Source organism: Chiloscyllium punctatum, chromosome 9, assembly GCF_047496795.1.
Source record: "Chiloscyllium punctatum isolate Juve2018m chromosome 9, sChiPun1.3, whole genome shotgun sequence".
NCBI lineage: Eukaryota > Metazoa > Chordata > Chondrichthyes > Orectolobiformes > Hemiscylliidae > Chiloscyllium > Chiloscyllium punctatum.
This window is the reverse complement of record NC_092747.1, coordinates 2,353,697-2,374,361: the sequence shown is the minus strand read 5'-3', so window position 1 is coordinate 2,374,361 and position 20,665 is coordinate 2,353,697. Positions and strand designations below refer to the sequence as shown.

At 47.0% G+C, this 20,665-nt stretch overlaps 1 protein-coding gene across 6 annotated transcripts in view; it reads left to right on the top strand.

The window, feature by feature from the left end:
• Positions 1–20,665, top strand: part of fhip1b (FHF complex subunit HOOK interacting protein 1B) — a 179,838-nt gene that overhangs the window by 40,497 nt on the left and 118,676 nt on the right. The window lies entirely within an intron of this gene.

The following is a 20,665-nucleotide window of genomic DNA, read 5'->3' as shown; positions in this document are numbered from 1 at the left end:
TGTCCCTGTATTACACTGGGGTACAGTACTGGTGGGGACAGGTCTGTCCCTGTATTACACTGGGGTACAGTACTGGTGGGGACAGGTCTGTCCCTGTATTACACTGGGGTACAGTCCTGGTGGGGACGTGTCTGTCAGTGTATAACACTGAGGTACAGTCCTGGTGGGGACGTGTCTGTCAGTGTATAACACTGAGGTACAGTACTGGTGGGGACAGGTCTGTCACTGTATAACACTGGGGTAAAGTACTGGTGGTGACGTGTCTGTCCCTGTATAACACTGTGGTACAGTACTGATGGGGACAGGTTTGTCCCTGTATAACACTGGGGTACAGTACTCGTGGGGACAGGTCTGTCCCTGTATAACACTGGGGTACAGTACTGATGGGGACAGGTCTGTCAGTGTATAACACTGGGGTACAGTACTGATGGGGACAGGTCTGTTCCTGTGTAATGTAGGTGCATTTCTGGAGTGATTTTGTCTGTCAATGTATAGGCACAGGTATAAAACTGTAATGGTCATGTCTGTCACTATATTGTATTATGGTCCAGGAGAAGGACAGTTTATGGGGATAAGTTGGTTGCAGGATTTTATCTTCTGTTGAGCAGACTTGTTGGAGGCATCAAGTTGGGATGATTTCTCCCAGGAGGAAAAGGCAATTGCTCTAATAATTGATCAGTGATCCTGTGGATGATTTGCTTGGTATGACACTGCTCGTCTTGGCTTCTGAAGCCACTGTTGTGTCTTTTGGGAAATCATCGAGCTGTTTGTGTATCTGACAGCACATCGGTGTCAGGTTACATGGGATAAATTGAAATTGTGATTTGTTTTATTGATGTTTTCTGATCCCAGGCAGCTGGATTGGTTTTGGAATTCACAAACTATAATAGTAATAATATAAATGCCCAGCATTTCACCTGTGGCCTTATATTATTGTATCTGCCAGTGTGATCTCGTGTCCTTCCAGGCCCCTTCTCCAGTACCTCAGTTGGTAAGTCAGGCCTGTCATTTGGAAGCTGCGAGCTTCATCTCAATGGGTGACACTCTTGTTTTTGATACAGAGGATTGTGGCTTCCTTTCTCTGCTGAAACTTGAACACACAGCCGTAGACACCACTCCCAGTAATATACTTGGGGCTTTGTTCTCTGCCAAAGCTATTGTCTTTGGGTAAGACAGTAAGGTGAGGCTCTGTCTGCCTTCGCAGTGACTTCAAATGAATCATGAAACCACTAAGAAGTTCCAGCACAGGAGGATTACAGCCCTATTGTCTCCGTGCAGTTTCTCTGCAAGAGCTACTTACCTACAGCCACTCGCCTACCTTTACCCTGGAACCCTGCAATTATTTTTTCTTCAGATTATTATCCAGTTCCCTTTTTAAAAGCTGTGATATGCTTCACCTTCCTCAGGCAGTGCATTTCTGATCCGAACCATTTGCTGTGTCCGAAAGTATTTTCTTCATCCAGAGACCAGATAACGTTCTGGGGACCTGGTTTCGAATCCCGCCACAGCACATGGAGGAATTTGATTCCAATAAAAATCTGGAATTAAGAACCTAGTGATATCCATAAAACCATGTTGATTGTCAGAAAAACCCATCTGGTTCACGTATATCCTTTAGGGAAGGAAATCTTTCATCCTTACCCTGTGTGGCTTACATGTGACTCCAGACCCACAGAAATGTGGTTGACTCTAAACTGCCCTCTGGGCAATTAGGAATGGGCAATAAATGCTGGCCGAGCCAGTGACGCACACATCCTGTGAATGAATTAAATAAGACCTCCCACACTTTTGCAAGTCACTTTTGATCTAAATCTTCTGGTTCTTGACTCACCCATCAATTTGAACAGTTTCTCCCAATCTACTGTGGTCAGACTTCTCATTATTTGAAAACTGCTCTCAAATTTCCTCTCTGCTTTCTCCAGCTAGCAGAACCCCAACATTGGGCGGCACGGTGGCACAGTGGTTAGCACTGCTGCCTCACAGCGCCAGAGACCTGGGCTCAATTCCCGCCTCAGGTGACTGACTGTGTGGAGTTTGCATGTTCTCCCCGTGTCTGCGTGGGTTTCCTCCGGGTGCTCCGGTTTCCTCCCACAGTCCAAAGATGTGCAGGTCAGGAGAATTGGCCATGCTAAATTGCCCGTAGTGTTAGGTAAGGGGTAAATGTAGGGGTATGGGTGGGTTGCGCTTCGGCAGGTCGGTGTGGACTTGTTGGGCCGAAGGGCCTGTTTCCTCACTGTAAGTAATCTAATCTAATCTGAAACAATTTTGCACTGTCTGTAGTACAGTCACATCCTTCCCAAAGCATAGTGCCCAGAACTGACACAACACTCTAGCTGAGACTGAATCCGTGTTTTCTGAAGTTTCACCAAAACCTGTTTGCTTTTGTGCTCTGTGCCTCTAGTTATGAAGCCCGAGAATGTTTATGCCTTTGTAATTGTGCTCACAACCTGCTCTGTCACCTTTAATGATTTCTGTTCATTTACTGCCAGATCTGTCAGAATAAGGGGCTGCCCAGTTTTGATAAGAATGTGGAGAAATTGCTGCAAAAGCTCCAAGTTAGAGAAATCTGGAGAGAAACCAGAATTAATGTTTCAGGTCCAGTGATCTTTCCTCAGAACTCCTGAGAATGTTCTGAGAAAGAGTAACTGGACCTGAAATGTTAACTCTGATTTCTCTCCATAGATGCTGCCTGACCTGCTGAGCTTTTCCAGCACTTTCAGTTTTTGTTTGTTATTTCCGGAAGCTGCAGCTTTTGTTTAGTTTTTGTGGAGGTATTTCTTTTCAAAAGTCATGAATCTGTGGAAACCTTCAGCACAAAAAGCTGTTGAGGCTGTGTCATTAAGTGTATTCAAGGCTACAACAGGTATTTAATCAGTAAGAGAATCAAGGGTTATGGGGAAATGGCATAGAAGTAGAGTTGAGGATTATTTGATCCACCATGATAGCAGACGCAATGGGCTGAATGGCCTACTTCTGCTCTTACATCTGATGGCCTTATAATGCACAAGTCAGGAGTGTGATGGAATGCTCCCCACTTGCCTGGATGGGGGCAGCTCCAACTACACTCAAGACGCTCAACACCATCCAGGACAAAGCAGCCTGCCTGATTGGCACCACATCCACAAACACCCACTCCCTCCCCCCAGCGACACTCAGTAGCAGCAATGTGTGCTATCTACAAGGTGCACTGTAGAAATTCGCCAAAGATCTTTAGGCAGTACATTCCAACTCACAACCACTTCCATCTAGAAGGACAAAGATAGCAGATACATGGAAACACCAGTACCTTCAAGTTTCCCTCCATGCCACCCATCATTATGATTTGAAAATATATCATTGTTAATTCACTGTGGCTGGGTCAAAATCCTGGAAGTCTCTCCCTAAGGACATTGTGGGTCTTCCAGCAGTTCCTTGTTTGTATATAAGAAGAAGCCGCGAATCAGTATAACTGGGTAATAAAAAGACAACGTACTGGACAAACTGGCGAGGTAGTGACATAGAGAAAAGATTCCTGGACAGTCATCCACGGCCACAGGCTAATACTCTGGGCACATGGATTACTATCCCATGGCACATTGTGACATTTGAATTCAATTTAAAAATCTGGTATAAGAAGCTAGCCTACTAGTGACCGTGTAAGTACTGTCAATTGTTATAAAGAAAAAAAAATTTGCTTTGCTAATGTCCTGTAAGGAAGGAAACTGCTGTCCCTGCCTAGTCTTATAGCATTTAAAAAGTCTTTAGGTGTGCGCTTGTGATGTCAAGGCATACAAAGCTTTGGTGAAAATGTGTTGCTGGAAAAGCGCAGCACGTCAGGCAGCATCCAAGGAGCAGGAGAATCGGCGTTTCGGGCATGAGTCCTTCTTCAGGAATGAGGAAAGTGTGTCCAGCAGGCTAAGATAAAAGGTAGGAAGGACGGGTGTTGGAAATGCGATAGGTGGAGGGAGGTTAAGGTGAGGGTGATAGGCCGGAGTGGGGGTGGGGGCGGAGAGGTCAGGAAGAAGATTGCAGGTTAGGAAGGTGGTGCTGAGTTCGAGGGATTTGACTGAGACAAGGTGGGGGGAGGGGAAATGAGGAAACTGGAGAAATCTGAGTTCATCCCTTGTGGTTGGAGGGTCCCTAGGCGGAAGATGAGGCGCTCTTCCTCCAACCGTCGTATTGCTATGGTCTGGTGATGGAGGAGTCCAAGGACCTGCATGTCCTTGGTGGAGTGGGAGGGGGAGTTGAAGTGTTGAACCACGGGGTGGTTGGGTTGGTTGGTCCGGGTGTCCCAGATGTGTTTTCTGAAACGTTCCGCAAGTAGGCGGCCTGTCTCCCCAATGTAGAGGAGGCCACACCAGGTGCAGCGGATGCAGTAAAGATGTGTGTGGAGGTGCAGGTGAATTTGTGGCGGATATGGAAGGATCCCTTGGGGCCTTGGAGGGAAGTAAGGGGGGAGGTGTGGGCACAAGTTTTGCATTTCCTGCAGTTGCAGGGGATTGCGTCCCTCCAATCGCCACCAGGAGAGAACCCCACTGGTCCTCATCTACCACCCGATAAACCTCCATATACATCGTATCATCCATCGTCATTTCCGCCACCTCCAAACAGACCCCACCACCAGGGATATATTTCCCTCCCATCCCCTATCAGCATTCCGAAAAGACCACTCCCTCCATGACTCCCTCGTCAGGTCCACACCCCCCACCAACCGAACCTCCATTCCCGGCACCTTCCCCTGCAACCGCAAGAAATGCAAAACTTGCGCCCACACCTCCCAGCTTACTTCCCTCCAAGGCCCCAAGGGATCCTTCGATATCCGCCACAAATTCACCTGCACCTCCACACACATCATTTATTGCATCCGCTGCACCCGATGTGGCCTCCTCTATATTGGGGAGACAGGCCGCCTAATTGCGGAACGTTTCAGAGAACACCTCTGGGACACCCGGACCAACCAACCCAACCACCCCGTGGCTCAACACTTCAACTCCCCCTCCCACTCCACCAAGGACATGCAGGTCCTTGGACTCCTCCATCGCCAGACCATAGCAACACGATGGCTGGAAGAAGAGTGCCTCATCTTCCGCCTAGGAACCCTCCAACCACAAGGGATGAACTCAGATTTCTCCAGTTTCCTCATTTTCCCTCCCCCCCCCCCCCCACCTTGTCTCAGTCCCAACCATCGAACTCAGCACCACCTTCCTAACCTGCAATCTTCTTCCTGACCTCTCCGCCCCCACCCCCACTCCGGCCTATCACCCTCACCTTGACCTCCTTCCACCTATCGCTTTTCCAACGCCCCTCCCCCAAGTCCCTCCTCCCTACCTTTTATCTTAGCCTGCTGGACACACTTTCCTCATTCCTGAAGAAGGGCACATGCCCGAAACATCGATTCTCCTGCTCCTTGGATGCTGCCTGACCTGCTGCACTTTTCCAGCTCTGATCTCCAGCATCTGTAGTCCTCACTTTCCCCCCATACAAAGCTTTGGGCCAAGTGCTGAAAAATGGGATGAGAATAGTTAGATGGTTATTTTTCACCATGAGTTCGTGGGCTAAAGAGCCTTTTCCTGTGCTGTAGATCTCTCTGTCGCAGGCTCTAGGCATTCAGGAAGGCAACTTATCACCACCTTCTCAAGGCAGCTAGGGATGTACAATAAGGTGCTGACACTACCAGCAATGCCCACATCCCTGTGAATGAATAACAATAAAACCACTGTCCCTGTTTCTTTGCTGACAAGCCTGTCATCTAGCAGGCTGTGCATATTCTGCATGCAAGAAACCAAGCCTTTCCTTGAATGTTGCAAAAGCAACTTGGATGTCTATCTCGACTTTGATAGCCGTGTATTCCACCTTCTATATATGTGGCAGGAGAGAATCTGGCATGTGTTAAACATGTTCTGTTGACAGCCACCTCTCTCAGAAGGCCAGCATTGATGAAGATATACCACTTAATCAGGTGCAGTTATCCTGACCTCTGGCTCTATGCTGTAACCAAGCAGGTCTGGTAGATTATGGCCAATGTTTCCTTTTACTTCTTTCAGCGTCTTTGTACTTCGTCTTTGTACTTCTTGTGAATTCTCAACTTTTTAAGTACAGTCAACCTATCCAGTGTCATCTCCTGATCAATTTTTGTCCTAGTAATTGAACAGAGAGGGATGGGGGACTGGTAGTTGGGATATTAAATGTATGAGAGTTAGAAGAGAACAGAAGAAACCTCTTCACAGTCAAAGGATTGTGAGATTTTTGGTGTTAGTGGCTGAGGGTAAACTGTCAGTGTTCACAAGTACGATCAGGATATTTTCTTTTATCAATGGAAAATACTCAAAAACACTGAATGGTCCAAACAGCCTGTCTCCAGGTTGGAATTTCTGTCTGTTTTCTGCACATTTTAGTTCTTTTGCTTCTGGTATTTTTCAACTGAAGGATTTTGAGAGCCTATAATTCTGACTTCCCTGACAAGGGGAGACCTGGACTAATTGTGAGTGGTGAATTGTGAAGAGGAATAGGAAAATTGCAAGTCCTCCCAAGACACATTGGGCAGTTGGTCACATCTGGTATACAGTGGTGCTCAACGGAACTAGCATGGCCTTGAGTTTACTCCATCAAAGCCACTCCCATCTGGTGTCAGTGTGTAACCTGATGCTTCAAGCTGGCAAGGAGAAGGGCTGCAATGAAAGGACACGTCCTGCTTTTTCTCAACCACTTTGACAAGCTTGGTTTGGGCAGATGTTGAATATTCTGGGTAATATTTGAACACAGAGGGGAATTTACCTGCCACCTTAAACAAGATTCAGCTCTGCCCCACAGGTTCTCATTGCTCCGTGTGGAATCAACCTACACAAAAAGTGGTTGTTGCATTGACCTCTAACTGTGATGTGAAGAATGAAGATTAGCATGTGGAAATATTTTGTGGTAGATCTGGCTCGAGGAAGGTTAAGACTGGGTGTTAAGTATTCCTTGGTGTAAGTTGTTCGGGAAAGATAGAAAAAGAAAGAAAGGAGGAGGAGGGATAGCAGCTTACGACATGATTATCATTAGACAAGTTTTTTTAAATTCCAGATTTTTATCAAATTCAAGTTTTATCATCTGTCGTGGTGGGATTCAAAGCCATGTCTCCAGAACATTAGCTTTGAGCTTTGGATTCCCACATCAGTGATATTACCACTAGACTATTGCCTTTCTTGAATGTGTGGGCTGGGAGAGTAGGGCCTTCTGTAGCCAGACAGCACAGTGCTCATGTGGCTGCAAGGAGGAGGAGGAGTGGCTGCCTGAACTCGGTATTAAAGCCACAAGCCACTGTTCAGGCTCTCTGTTTCCTGTCTCCTACCCCACTTTAAAACTGAGATTGACCTTTCAGTACGTCTTGTTGACTCCCTCTCCTCACCCCCACATTAAAGTCCTGAGTTGGTAGCCGACACCCCACACCCTGCTCCTACTTTCTTTGCTTACCCCCACCTTGTCTCCCCCTCCACTCCTTCCTGTTCATGTTCTACTTCTCCACAGCCCCAACTCCAATCCACTGCACCGAAAACTCCAAATTATTTGCAGTAGCACCGAATGAAAAGGCATGCATCCTCTGATCTGCCGAAATGTCTGCCCTTATAGAAGACATGCTGCATCCTTGATTCTGAAAGAACCATCCAGGGGGAGGTGGTTTAAGATAGCTTAAATATGTCAAATTCCTCTGCTATAATGTGGGGTAGTGGAATTGTTCATGACATTTGGATATGATTCTTGGTAGCAATCATCTTGGACATTGTGTCTGCTGTTGTAATTGTTTATCCCAGTGTCTGCCTTGCCCTCTTGCCCACATGTACATTCCACTGAGCTATTTATCAATATTCATCACAGAATAATGCAGCATAAGGAGGCCATTTGGCTCATTGTGCCTGTGCTGGCTCCATGATTGAGCTGTCTAATAACCCCACTTTGCTTTCTCTTGCCCTTGCACACTTTCCTTTTTCATGTATTATTAATCCAGTTGCCATTTGAATGTTGTTATTAAATCTGCTTTGTCTGCCTTTTCAAGCAGTGAGTCCAGGTTAAAACAACTCACTGTGGTGCAAACGATATGTATTTAGCCAATGACTTGAATCTAGTTGGTGACCCAGTTACTGAAAACTGTTTCTCCTTTTTACTCCATCAAAACCCTTCCTAATTTTGAACTTTATAAAAATCTCCTCCTTTGCTTTGAAGAGAACAACTCTAACTTCTGCAGTCCCTCTACGTAGCTGAAGTCCCTCATCTTTGTTACCATTTCAGTAAATCTCTGCACCATCTCCAAGACCTCTATCCCTCCTAAGGAGTGGTGCTTAGAATTAGACACTTTCCTCCAAATGTTTTTTCAACCAGTTGAATGGCTGTGAGGGAGGTGTCATTTAGGACAGTGCTAGACAATGAACACAGAAGTTATTGTAGGTACTCTGTTTCTCTGAGCTACTGTTGGGTTTCACTCAGCAGTCACTATGCTCCCCATTCCTGACCTGAAGTTCTCCAGGTTGTGTTACTGAACTCCTGAGATGTGGGTGTAATAAGGAAGTTTCAGATAAACTGCTTCCAATTGTTGGAGAGAGTAGAAAATTGCCAGAAAAAAAAGGAAGTCTAAGGTTTGGTAGCATTTTAGAATTAAACAAAGAAGACAGTGTGATCAAGCTGGGGAAAATAGATTATAGGAGTAAAATTTCAGCAAATATAAAAACTGAATGTAAAAGCTTCGATATTTGGAAGAGAAAAAGATTAATAAAGAAATGGAGGTCCCTTCCAGCCAGAAGTTGAGGAGCAAAGAAATGGCAGAAAAGTTGAACGTATACTATGGTTCTGCCTTTACAAAAGAGGGCACAAATAATCTCTCAGAAATGTTAGAGGACCAAGAATCTAGTGAGAGAGAGAAATTAAGGGACATCAGTATTAGTAAGAAAATGGAGCTGAGGAAATTAATGGGGTTAAAGGGTCACAAATCTCCAAGGCAGGATAATCTGCATCCCAGAATATTAAAGGAAGTGGCCCTGGAAATATTGAATACATTGGTGGTCACCTTCCAAACTTCTACAGACTCTGGATCAATTGCTACATGTTGGCAGGTGTAATCCACTATTTAAAAAGAGAGAGAGAGAAAGAAAACAAAACACAATTACAGAGCAGTTAGCCTACCATCAGTGATGGGAAAAATGCTAGAGTGTATTATATAAGACATGATAGTAGAACATTTGGAAAGCTTTAACAGGATGGAAAAAAGCCAGTACTGTATGAGTTTATAAAAGGCAAATTAAGCTTCACAAATCTATTCGAGATGTTTGGTTGTAACTAGTAAATAGATAAGAGAGAGCCAGCAGATGTGGTGTATTTGGATTTTCAGAGGCTTTTGACAAGATATTACATAAGAGATTAGTGGGAAAGTTAAAACAATGAGATAGGGTTAATATATTGACACTGGTTGAGAATTGGTTGACAGACAGGACAGAGAGAGGGGAATTTAGAACAGTACAGGAACAGGTCCCTCGGTTCCCCATGTCTGTGCCAGCCACGATGCCATTCTTAACTAGTCCTATCTGCCTACACATGGTCCATATCCCTCCATTCCCTGCTTGTGCGTTTGGCTATCTAAATGCCTCTTAAGCTTTGCTAATGTTACTGCTTCTATCACCTAGCCTGGCAGCAGGTTCCAGGCACCTACCACCCTCTGTGTAAATAACAACTTCCCTCAAACTTTTCCCCTCTCACCTTAAACATACACCCTCTATTGTTTGATATTTCCACCCTGGGAAAAAGACTCTGACTATCCACCCTATCCATGCCACTCATAATTTTATATACTTCTTTCAGGTCACCCCTCAACCTTCAATGCTCTAGCGAAAACAATCCAAGTTTATCCAAACTCTCCTTATGGCTAATACACTCTAGACAGGGCAACATTCTGTTAAACCTCTTTTGCACCCTCTTCAGGGCCTCCACATCCTTCCTGTAGAATGATTACCAGGAAAGCACACAATATGTGGCCTACGGTCTCGTATACAGTGTAAATAAAAGTCTTTTAAATGGGTCTTATATGAAGTAGCAGTGACTAGTGGGTTACGGGAATGGTCAGTGCATAGACCCCAGCTATTACAATATATAAATGACCTGTATGAGGAAACCAAATTCAAAATTTCTAATTTTGCTAAAAAAAATGGGATTGTGAGGAGGGTGGAAAAGGCTTCAGGGTGATTTAGATAGTTGAGTGAGTACGCAAACACAATGCAAAGGTATGCACTTTGGTGTGAAAAACAGAAAGGCAGAGTATTATTTAAATGGTGATATATCAGTAAATATGGATGTAGAAAGGGATCCTTGTACACCAGTCAATTAAAGCAGACAGGCAAGTACAAGAGCAGTTAAGAAGGCAAGTGGTTTGTTGGGCTTCATTGTAAGAAGATTTGAGTTCAGATGTCTCACCGCAGTTATACTGGCCTTGATGATACCTGTACCTAGAGTATTGAGTGCAGCTGTGGTCTCCCACTCTATACTTGTTTTAGAGGCAGTGTAGTGGAGGATCATTAGGCGAATAGATGGAAGACAGGACTGAGCTCTGAGGAGAGATCGGTTCGATATGCCCTGTATTCATGAGAATTTAGGAGGATGAAAGGGGATCTGATTGAAATGTATAAAATTCTAACAGAGTTGGTTAGACTAAATACAGGGAGGATGTTTCCCTGGATAAAGAGTCCAGGACCATGGGACACATCTAAAGATGGTAGATGAGGACACATTTCTTCATCTCAAATGAATCGATGCAATTTTCTACCACAAATGGCTGTGGAGAGCAAGTCACTGAATATATTCAAGAAAGAAATGTGTTAGGAGAAAGCAAGATTATGTCATTAATTGAAGTATTCCGAGGCGGAAGATGAAGCGTTCTTTCTCCAGGCGTCAGGTGATGAGGGAATGGCAGTAGAGGATCCCAGGATGTGCATCTCCTAAGCAAAGTGGCAGGGGGAGTTGAAATGTTTGGCCACGGGCAGTGGGGTTGATTGGTGCGGGTGTCCCAGAGATGTTCCCTAAAGTGCTCTCTGAGAAGATGTCCAGTCTACCAAATCTCCCAGAGGAGACTGCATCTGGAGCAACGGATACAATAAATGATATTGGTGGAAGTGCAGGTAAAACTTTGATGGATGTGGAAGGCTCATTTGGGGCCTTGAATGGAGGAGGCAGGAGGTGTGGGCGCAGGTTTTGCAATTCCAGTGGTGGCAGGGGAAGGTGCCAGGAAGGGAGGGTGGGTTGTTGGGGCGCGTGGACCTGACCAGGTCGTCACAGAGGGAACAGTCTTTGCGGAAAGCAGAAAGAGGTGGAGAGGGAAATATATCCCTGGTGGTGGGGTCCGTTTGTTGATGGTGGAAATGTTGGCTGATGATGCGGTTTATGCAGAAGTCGGTGGAGTGGTAGGTGAGGACCGAGGTGGGGTCTGTCCTTGTTGCGGTTGGAGGGGTGGGGTTTGAGGGTGGAGGTGCGGGATGTGGATAAGATGCGTTGGAGGGCATCTTCAACCATGTGGGAGGGGAAAATACGGTCTTTAAAGAAGGAGGCCATCTGGTGTGTTCAGTGGTGGAACTGGTCCTCCTGTGAACTGGTCCTTCTGCATTTTAACCCAACGCCTGGAGGAAGAACACCTCATCTTCTGCCTTGGGACACTTCAACCCCAGGGCATCAATGTGGACTTCACCAGTTTCCTCATTTTCCCCATCTTACCCCAGTTCCAACCTGCCATCTCAGTACCATCCTCAAGACCTGTCCTACCTGCCAATCTTCCTTCCCACCTATCCACTCCACCCTCCTCTCTGCCCTATCACCTTTACCCCCACCTCCATCCACCTAAAAAGACCCTCTTGGGAGTTGTCTACAGGCCCCCAAACAGTAGTCTGGATGTCGGATGTAAGTTAAATCAGGAGCTGAAATTGGCCTGTCGCAAAGATGTTACTACAGTTGTTATGGGGGATTTCAACATGCAGGTAGACTGGGAGAATCAGGATGGTATTGGACCTCAAGAAAGAGACTTTGTGGAGTGCCTCAGAGATGGATTCTTAGAACAGCTGGTGCTAGAGAGAAGGCAATTCTGGATCTAGTACTGTGCAACGAACCAGAATTGATCAGGGACCTCGAAGTGAAGGAGCCATTGGGAAGTAGTGATCAAAATACGATAAGCTTCAATCTGCAATTTGAGAGGGAGAGGGTACAATTGGAAGTGACAATATTTCTGTTGAATAAAGGGAACTATGGAGCTATGAGGGAGGAGCTGGCCAAAGTTCAATGGTGCAATACCTTAACAGGGATAACAGTGGAGGAACAATGGCGGATATTTCTGTGTATAATGCAGAAGTTGCAAGATCAGTTCATTCCAAAAAGGAAGAAAGATCCTAGGAGGAGGCATGGGTGGCCGTGGCTGACAAAGGAAGTTAAGAAACATATAAAGTTAAAAGAGAAAAAGTATAACATAGCAAAGATAAGTGGGAAAACAGAGGACTGGGAAGCTTTTAAAGAACAACAGAGGATTACTAAGAAGGAAATACGCAGAGAAAAAATGAGGTACGAAGGTAAACTGGCCAAAAATATAAAGGAGGATCATAAACGTTTTTTTAGGTATGTGAAAGCCAAAAAAATGGTTAAGACTAAAATTGGGCCCTTGAAGACAGAAACAGGGGAATATATTACGGGGAACAAAGAAACGGCAGAAGAATTGAATTGGTACTTCAGATCTGTGTCACTGGGGAAGACACAAGCAATCTCCCTGAGGTAACAGTGGCTGAAGGAGCTGAACTTAAGAGAATTAATATTTGCCAGGAATTGGTGTTGGAGAGACTGTTAGGTCTGAAGGTTGATAAGTCCCCAGGGCCTGATGGTCTACATCCCAGGGTACTGAAGGAGGTGGCTCGAGAAATCGTGGATGCGTTGGTGATTATTTTCCAGAGTTCAATAGATTCGGGATCAGTTCCTGCGGATTGGAGGGTGGCTAATGTTGTACCACTTTTTAAGAAAGGTGGGAGAGAGAAAGCTGGAAATTATAGACCAATTAGTCTGACCTCAGTGGTGGGAAAGATGCTGGAGTCTATTATAAAGGATGAAATTACGACACATCTGGATAGTAGTAACAGGATAGGTCAGAGTCAGCATGGATTTATGAAGGGGAAATCATGCTTGACTAATCTTCTGGAATATTTTGAGGATGTAACTCTGAAGATAGACAAGGGAGATCCAGTAGATGTAGTGGACCTTGACTTTCAGAAAGCTTTTGATAAAGTCCCACATAGGAGGTTAGTGAGCAAAATTAGGGCGCATGGTATTGGGGGCAAAGTACTAACTTGGATTGAAAGTTGGTTGGCTGATAGGAAACAAAGAGTAGTGATAAACGGCTCCATTTTGGAATGGCAGGCAGTGACCAGTGGGGTACCGCAAGGATCAGTACTGGGACCGCAGCTTTTTACAATATATGTTAATGATATAGAAGATGGTATTAGCAATAACATTAGCAAATTTGCTGATGATACTAAGCTGGCAGGGTGAAATGTGAGGAGGATGTTAGGAGATTACAGGGTGACCTGGACAAGTTAGGTGAGTGGTCAGATGCAGTTTAATGTGGATAAGTGTATGGTTATCCACTTTGGTGGCAAGAACAGCAAGGCAGATTACTACCTAAATGGAATCAATTTAGGTAAAGGAGCAGTACAAAGAGATCTGGGTGTTCTTGTACACCAGTCAATGAAGGTAAGTATGCAGGTACAGCAGGTAGTGAAGAAGGCTAATAGCATGCTGGCCTTCATAACAAGAGGGATTGAGTATAGAAGCAAAGAGGTTCTTCTGCAGCTGTACAGGGCCCTTGTGAGACCACACCTGGAGTACTGTGTGCAGTTCTGGCCTCCAAATTTGAGGAAAGACATTCTGGCTGTTGAGGGAGTGCAGCGTAGGCTCACGAGGTCAATTCCTGGAATGGCAGGATTACCTTACACTGAAAGACTGGAGCGACTGGGCTTGTATACCCTTGAGTTTAGAAGACTGAGAGGGGATCTGATTGAGACATATAAGATTATTAAAGGATTGGACACTCTGGAGGCAGGAAACATGTTTCCGCTGATGGGTGAGTGCCGAACTAGAGGACACAGCTCAAAAATACGGGGTAGACCATTTAGGACTGAGATGAGGAGAAACTTCTTCACCCAGAGAGTGGTGGCTGTGTGGAATGCTCTGCCCCAGAGGGCAGTGGAGGCCCAGTCTCTGGATTCATTTAAGAAAGAGTTGGATAGAGCTCTCAAGAATAGTGGAATCAAGGGTTATGGAGATAAGCAGGAACAGGATACTGATTAAGGATGATCAGCCATGATCATATTGAATGGTGGTGCAGGCTCGAAGGGCAGAATGGCCTACTCCTACACCTATTGTCTATTGTCTATTGCACTCTTAACTATCTTCTCCCCAGCCCCAACTCCCTCCCATTTATATCTCCACCCCGCAGGCTCCCAGTCTTATTCCTGATGAAGGGCTCCTGCACCATTCTAATTTTGACTCTGACCTCCAGCACCTGCAGTCCTCACTTTCGCCTAGTTTCCCTTAGTGTTCAGGGGTGTGCAGGCTGGGTGGATTGGCCATGCTAAATTATCCATATTCTCAGGCATGTGCAGGCTAGGTGGATTGGCCATGCTAAATTATCCATATTCTCAGGGATGTGCAGGCTAGGTGGATTGGCCATGCTAAATTACCCATAGTTCTCAGGGATGTGCAGGCTAGGTGGATTGGCCATGCTAAATTGCCCATATTCTCAGGGATGTGCAGGCTAGGTGGATTGGCCATGCTAAATTGCCCATATTCTCAGGGATGTGCAGGCTAGGTGGATTGGCCATGCTAAATTACCCATAGTTCTCAGGGATGTGCAGGCTAGGTGGATTGGCCATGCTAAATTATCCATATTCTCAGGGATGTGCAGGCTAGGTGGATTGGCCATGCTAAATTACCCATAGTTCTCAGGGATGTGCAGGCTAGGTGGATTGGCCATGCTAAATTACCCATATTGTCAGGGAAGCGTAGGTTAGGTGATTGGCCATGCTAAATTACACATAGTTTTCAAGGATGTGTAGGTTAGGTGCATCAGTCAGGGGAAATGTAGAGTAGTAGAGTAGGGGAATGGGTCTGGATGTGATGCTGTTTGGAGGGTTGGTGTGGACTTGTTGGGCCAAATGACCAGTTTCCACACTGTAGAGATTCTATGATTCTGTGGCCTACTCCTAGTTTCTGTCTTTAACCAAGAGCCAGCAAAGCAAGACTGTCATTAATAAATCCAACCAGGACATCTGTATAAAGTTCTTCTCACAGAGAATGCGGGTCAAAAAGTGTGGTGCTGGAAAAGCACAGCCAGTCATGCAGCATCCGAGGAGCAGGAGAGTCACCATTTCGAGCATTAGCTGTTCATCAGGAATGTAGGGGGCTGAGACATAAATGGGAGGAGGATGAGTGGAGCTGGGGGGTTGGTAGCTGGGAACATGATAGGTAAATGGAGGTGGGGGGTGATAGGTCGGAGTGGAGGGTGGAGCAGATGGGGGGAAGAAGATGGACAGTTAGGACAGATCTAGAGGGCAGTGTCGACTTGGAGGGTTGAATCTGGGATAAGGTGGCAGGCGGGGAGATGAGGGAACTGGTGAAATCAACATTAATCCTGTGTGGTTGGAGGATCCCAAGACAGAAGATGAGGTGTTCTTCCTCCAAGTGTTGGGTGGCTAGCATCTCGCAGTGGAGGAGACCCAGGACTTGCATGTCCTTGGGGGTGTGGCAGGGGGAGTTGAAGTATTTGGCCACAGGGTAGTGGGTGTTTTTTTTTTAGTGCGTGTGTCTCAGAGATGGTCTCTGAAACGATTTGCAAGTTGGCGTCCTGTCTCCCTGATGTAGAGGAGACCACATCGGGGAGCAATGGATACAGTAGATGATGTGTGGGGGTGCAGGTAAATCTCTGCCGGATGTGGAACAATCCTTGGGACCTTGGACGGAGGTGTGGGCGCAGGTTTTGCACTTCCTGCGGAGACAGGGAAAGGAGCCCGGGATTGGAGGGTGAGTTGGTAGGGGACATGGAGTTAACAAGGGAGTCACAGAGCGAATGGTTTCAGTGGAATGCAGATAAAGGTGTGGAGGGAAATATACCTGTGGTGATGGGGTCTGTTTGCAGGTGGTGGAAATGGCGGAGGATGATGCATTGTATCCGGAAGTTGGTGGAGTGGAAGGTGAGGACTAAGGGTGTTCTGTCCTTGTTGTGATGGGAGGGGTGGGGTGCAACGGCAGAGGTACGGGAAGTGGAGGAGATGCGCTGGAAGACATTGTTGACCACATGGGAGGGGAAATGGCAGTCCTTAAAGAAGGAAGCCATCTGGGTCGATGTTCCATGGTAGAATTGGTCCTCTTGGAAGCAGATGTGTCGGAGGCGGAGGACCTGGGAATAAGACATAGCGTTTTTACAGGAGATGGAGGTGGGAGGCGGTGTAGTCCAGATAGCGGTGGGTTTGAAGTAGATGTCTTTGTTAAGCAATCGCCGGAAATGGAAATGGAGAGGTCCAAGAAGGGGATGGAGGTGTCCCAGATGGTCCAGGTGATCTTGAGGTCAAAGTGGAAGGTGTTTGTGAAGTTGATGAACTGTTCGACCTCCTTGTGAGAGCACGAGGTGGCGCCGGTACAGTAATCAGTGTAGCGGAGGAAACGCTGGGGAAGGTGCCAGTGTAGCTGCGGAAGGTGGACTGTTTCACTTACCTGACAAAGAGGTAGGCATAGCTGGGGCCCATGCAGGTGCCCGTTGGCTACCCCTTTGGTCTGGAGGAAGTGGGAGGATTCAAAGAAGAAATTGTTGAGGGTGAGTCCATGAGTTGGAGCCTGGCTTCAGCATTGCCGAGGTTGATGCGCCAAATGGCCACTGCGCCCTCCCACACCTCCCACCTTGTCTGAAGTTGGGGTTGGAGTCGAGGGCTGCACGTTGTGAGAGTGAGAGTTTGGAGTGCATGAGAGGGGTGGACAAGTTGAGGCGATCAATATCATGGCAATGGAAATGAAGAGATGGAGGGTGGGTAACAGACCATCACAGGGTGTCCAAGTGGAAGGAGTGTTTTGGAGGTGGGCCTAGAGCATCTCAGACACCTTACAGCTCAGCGAGGAAACCGACATCCAGAACCTCAACCTGAGCTACAAATCTTCTCAAAACTCACCTCCCTCCCCTTCCTGGCTCTCTCCATCACCATTTCCAGTGACTGACTCAACATGGACATCTACTTCAATCACACCGACTCTCACAGCTACCTGGACTACATCTCCTCCCACTCTACTTCCTGTAAAAACACTATCCCTTACTCTTAATTCCTCTGTTTCCGCAGCATCTGCTCCCAGGAGGACCAAAACCAGGACAGAACATCCCAGATGGCTTCCTTCAAGGACTGCAATTTCCCCTCCCAATGCAATTTCTCCTCCACTTCCTACACCTCCGCCCTTGAACCCCACCCCTCCCAACGCAACAGGGACAGAACCCCCCTGGTCCTCACCTTCCACCCCACCAACCTCTGGATACAGTGCATCACCCTCCACCATTTCTGTCACCTGCAAACAGATCCCACCACCAGGGATACATTTCCCTCCCTACCCCTATCTTCATTCCACAGAGACCATTCCCTCCGCAACTCCCTTGTTAGGTCCATACCCTCCGCTCCCAGTTCCTTTCCCTGCCTCCGAAGGAAGTGCAAAACCTGCGCCACACCTCCTCCACACCTCCGTCCAAGGTCCCAAGGATTTTTCCACATCCGGCAGAGATTTACCTGCACCTCCACAAATCATCCATTGCTCCCGATGGGTCTCCTCTACATCACGGAGACAGGACACCAACTTGCCGATCATTTCAAAGAACATCTCTGAGACACCCGCACCAACTGACCCCACCGCCCCGTGGCTAAACACTTCAACTCCCCCTGCCACTCCCCCAAGGACACTCCCCTGGGCCGCCTCCTCCGCTAGCTTGGAGGAAGAACACCTCATCTTACACCTTGCCACCCTCCAACCACACAGGATCAATGTTGATTTCACCAGTTTCCTCATTTCCCCCCTCCACCTTATCCCAGATCCAACCCTCCACCTCAGCACTGCGCTCTTGACCTGTCCTACCTGTCCATCTTCCTTCCCATCTATCCTCTCCACCCTCTGCTCTGACCTATCACCATCACCCCCCCACCTCCATCTACCTATCGCATTCCCAGCTACCTTCTCCCCAGCCCCACCTACCTCCCATTTATCTCTCAGCCCCCACCCCACATTCCTGCTGCTGACCTTATGGCCAAAACAGCGATTCTCCTGCTCCTCGGATGCTGCCTGACCAGCTGTGCTTTTCCAGCCCCACACTTCTTGACCCTGATCTCCAGCATCTGCACTCCTCACTTTCACCCAGAGAATGGGGTCAAAGTACGGCGCAGGGTTTAACATAGACTGGTTGGGTCAAATGGCCTATTTCTGTGCCTTAAAATCTTTGAATCTTGTCCTTATAATTCAGTTTTTTGGTGGATTTATGCCACACAATTCTGAGATTGGTCAGTCTTTGGCGAGGTGTTTCTTGCTCAGGACTGAACTAATTTGATTCAGCTGGAGTCTCACCAAGCTATATAAATCTGAGTCACGGCAGGGACGTGAAAGAACCAGACAAATCCTAGAAACGTAGAAAATAGTGGCAGGAGTAGGCCATTTGGCCCTTTGAGACTGCTCTTCTACTCGTTATGATCATGGTTGAGAGTGTGTGGGGCTGGAAAAGCACAGCAGGTCATGCAGCATCCGAGGAGCAGGAGAATCGACGTTCCTGGCAGGAGCCCTTCATCAAGAAATGATCATGGCTGATCCTCCAACTTGATAGCTTGTTCCTCCTTTTCCCCAAATCATTTTATCCCTTTAGCCCCGAGTGCTATATCCAGGGGCGGCTCAGTGGTTAGCACTGCTGCCTCATAGCGCCAGGGAGTAGGACTCGATTCCAGCCTTGGGCGACTGTCTGTGTGGAGTTTGCACATTCTCCCTGTGTCTGCGTGGGTTTCCTTGGGTGCTCTGGTTTCCTCCCACAGTCCAAAGATGTGCAGGTTAGGTTGATTGGCCATGGGAAGTGCAGGGTTGCAGGAATAGGATAAGTGGTGAGTCTGGGTGAGATGCTCTTTGGAGAGTCGGTATGAGCTCGATAGACCAAATGGCCTGTTTCCACACTGTAGGGACTACTTTCTACAAAGAAAAACTCCTTGAAGTCATAGTGTTTGGCCTTGACTGTGTTCATTAGTAGCAAATTCTGCAGGGTCATCACTCAGTGCAGAACAAGGAGACCTGAGATTGATGACTTGAATTCCATGTGCGTTGTGATTGTATCTTACTAGAAGCAGATATGATTTGGTGGCAGATGCCTGTGTTTAATTTAAGATTTGTCAGTAGTTTCTTCACTCACTGGAGCCCTCTTGGTGGCTTTGCAATGTGCTGAGCTTGGATTTTGTGTTTGGTAATTCATTACACCATGCTCATGGTGTTGAGTACGTGTAGGGGAGGATCGTTGTAACCTGCCTCTAAGTGGTTCTCAGTACAGTATTATGTAATGGACCAGAATGCGTGTACAGTCTGCTGATTAGACAGAAAACTGGGAGTGCTGGATGACTGCATGAAAGCTGTAAGCCCACGCTCCTTATGAATGAATTCACAGTGACTTGTCCTGGCTTGACTTCAGCAACTTATTCCTGATGAAGGCCTTTTGCCCGAAACGTCGATTTTGCTGCTCCTTGGATGCTGCCTGAACTGCTATGCTTTTCCAGCACCACTAATTCAGAATTCAGCAACTTCACTCAGATTGGATTTCTTCACTTCCCTTCCTTCTCTCCTGCTGGGATAGGGCCCATACCCTCCAATCCCACCTCCACAGGCTCCACACTCTCCAATCCCCCTCCTCCTGCTAGGATAAAGGGTCCGCACCCTCCAATCCCCCCCTCCTCCTCCTGCTGGGATACAGGGTACCCACCCTCTGATTCCCCTCCTCCTGCTGGGATACAGGGTCCACACCCTCCGATCCCCCCTCCTCCTGCTGGGATACAGAGTGCACACCTTCTGATTTCCCCTCCTCCTGCTGGGATACAGGATACACACCCTCTGATTCCCCTCCTCCTGCTGGGCTACAGGGTTCACACCCTCCAATCCCCCCTCCTGCTGGGATACAGGGTACACACCCTCTGATCCCTCTCCTCCTGCTGGGATACAGGGTCCACACCCTCCAATCTCCCCCTCCTCCTGCTGGGATACAGGGTACACACCCTCTGATCCCCCTCCTCCTGCTGGGATACAGTGTCAACACCCACCAGTTTTTCCCTCTGTCATGTGATTGCTTCACAAGGTTCAGTCGAGTCATGTTACCTGACCATATATTCAGGACTCCTTATCTGAATTGTTTGATTCAGATTAATTGATATGTTTTACTGTAGAATCATAGAAAAGTCACAACACAGGAAGAGACCATTCAGCCCATCATATTTGTGACATATCTGAGTGATTTGTGTTCTCCCTGTCTAGCCGCCTTGCTATCATCATCTCCCATTCTCAGATGGCATTGACGCTGTTTGGTACTCTACAAAACCAGGTTAAAAGCTGAGCATTTCTTCAGGTCAGACAATGAGTGTTTTCTGATGAATCTATCTAATCT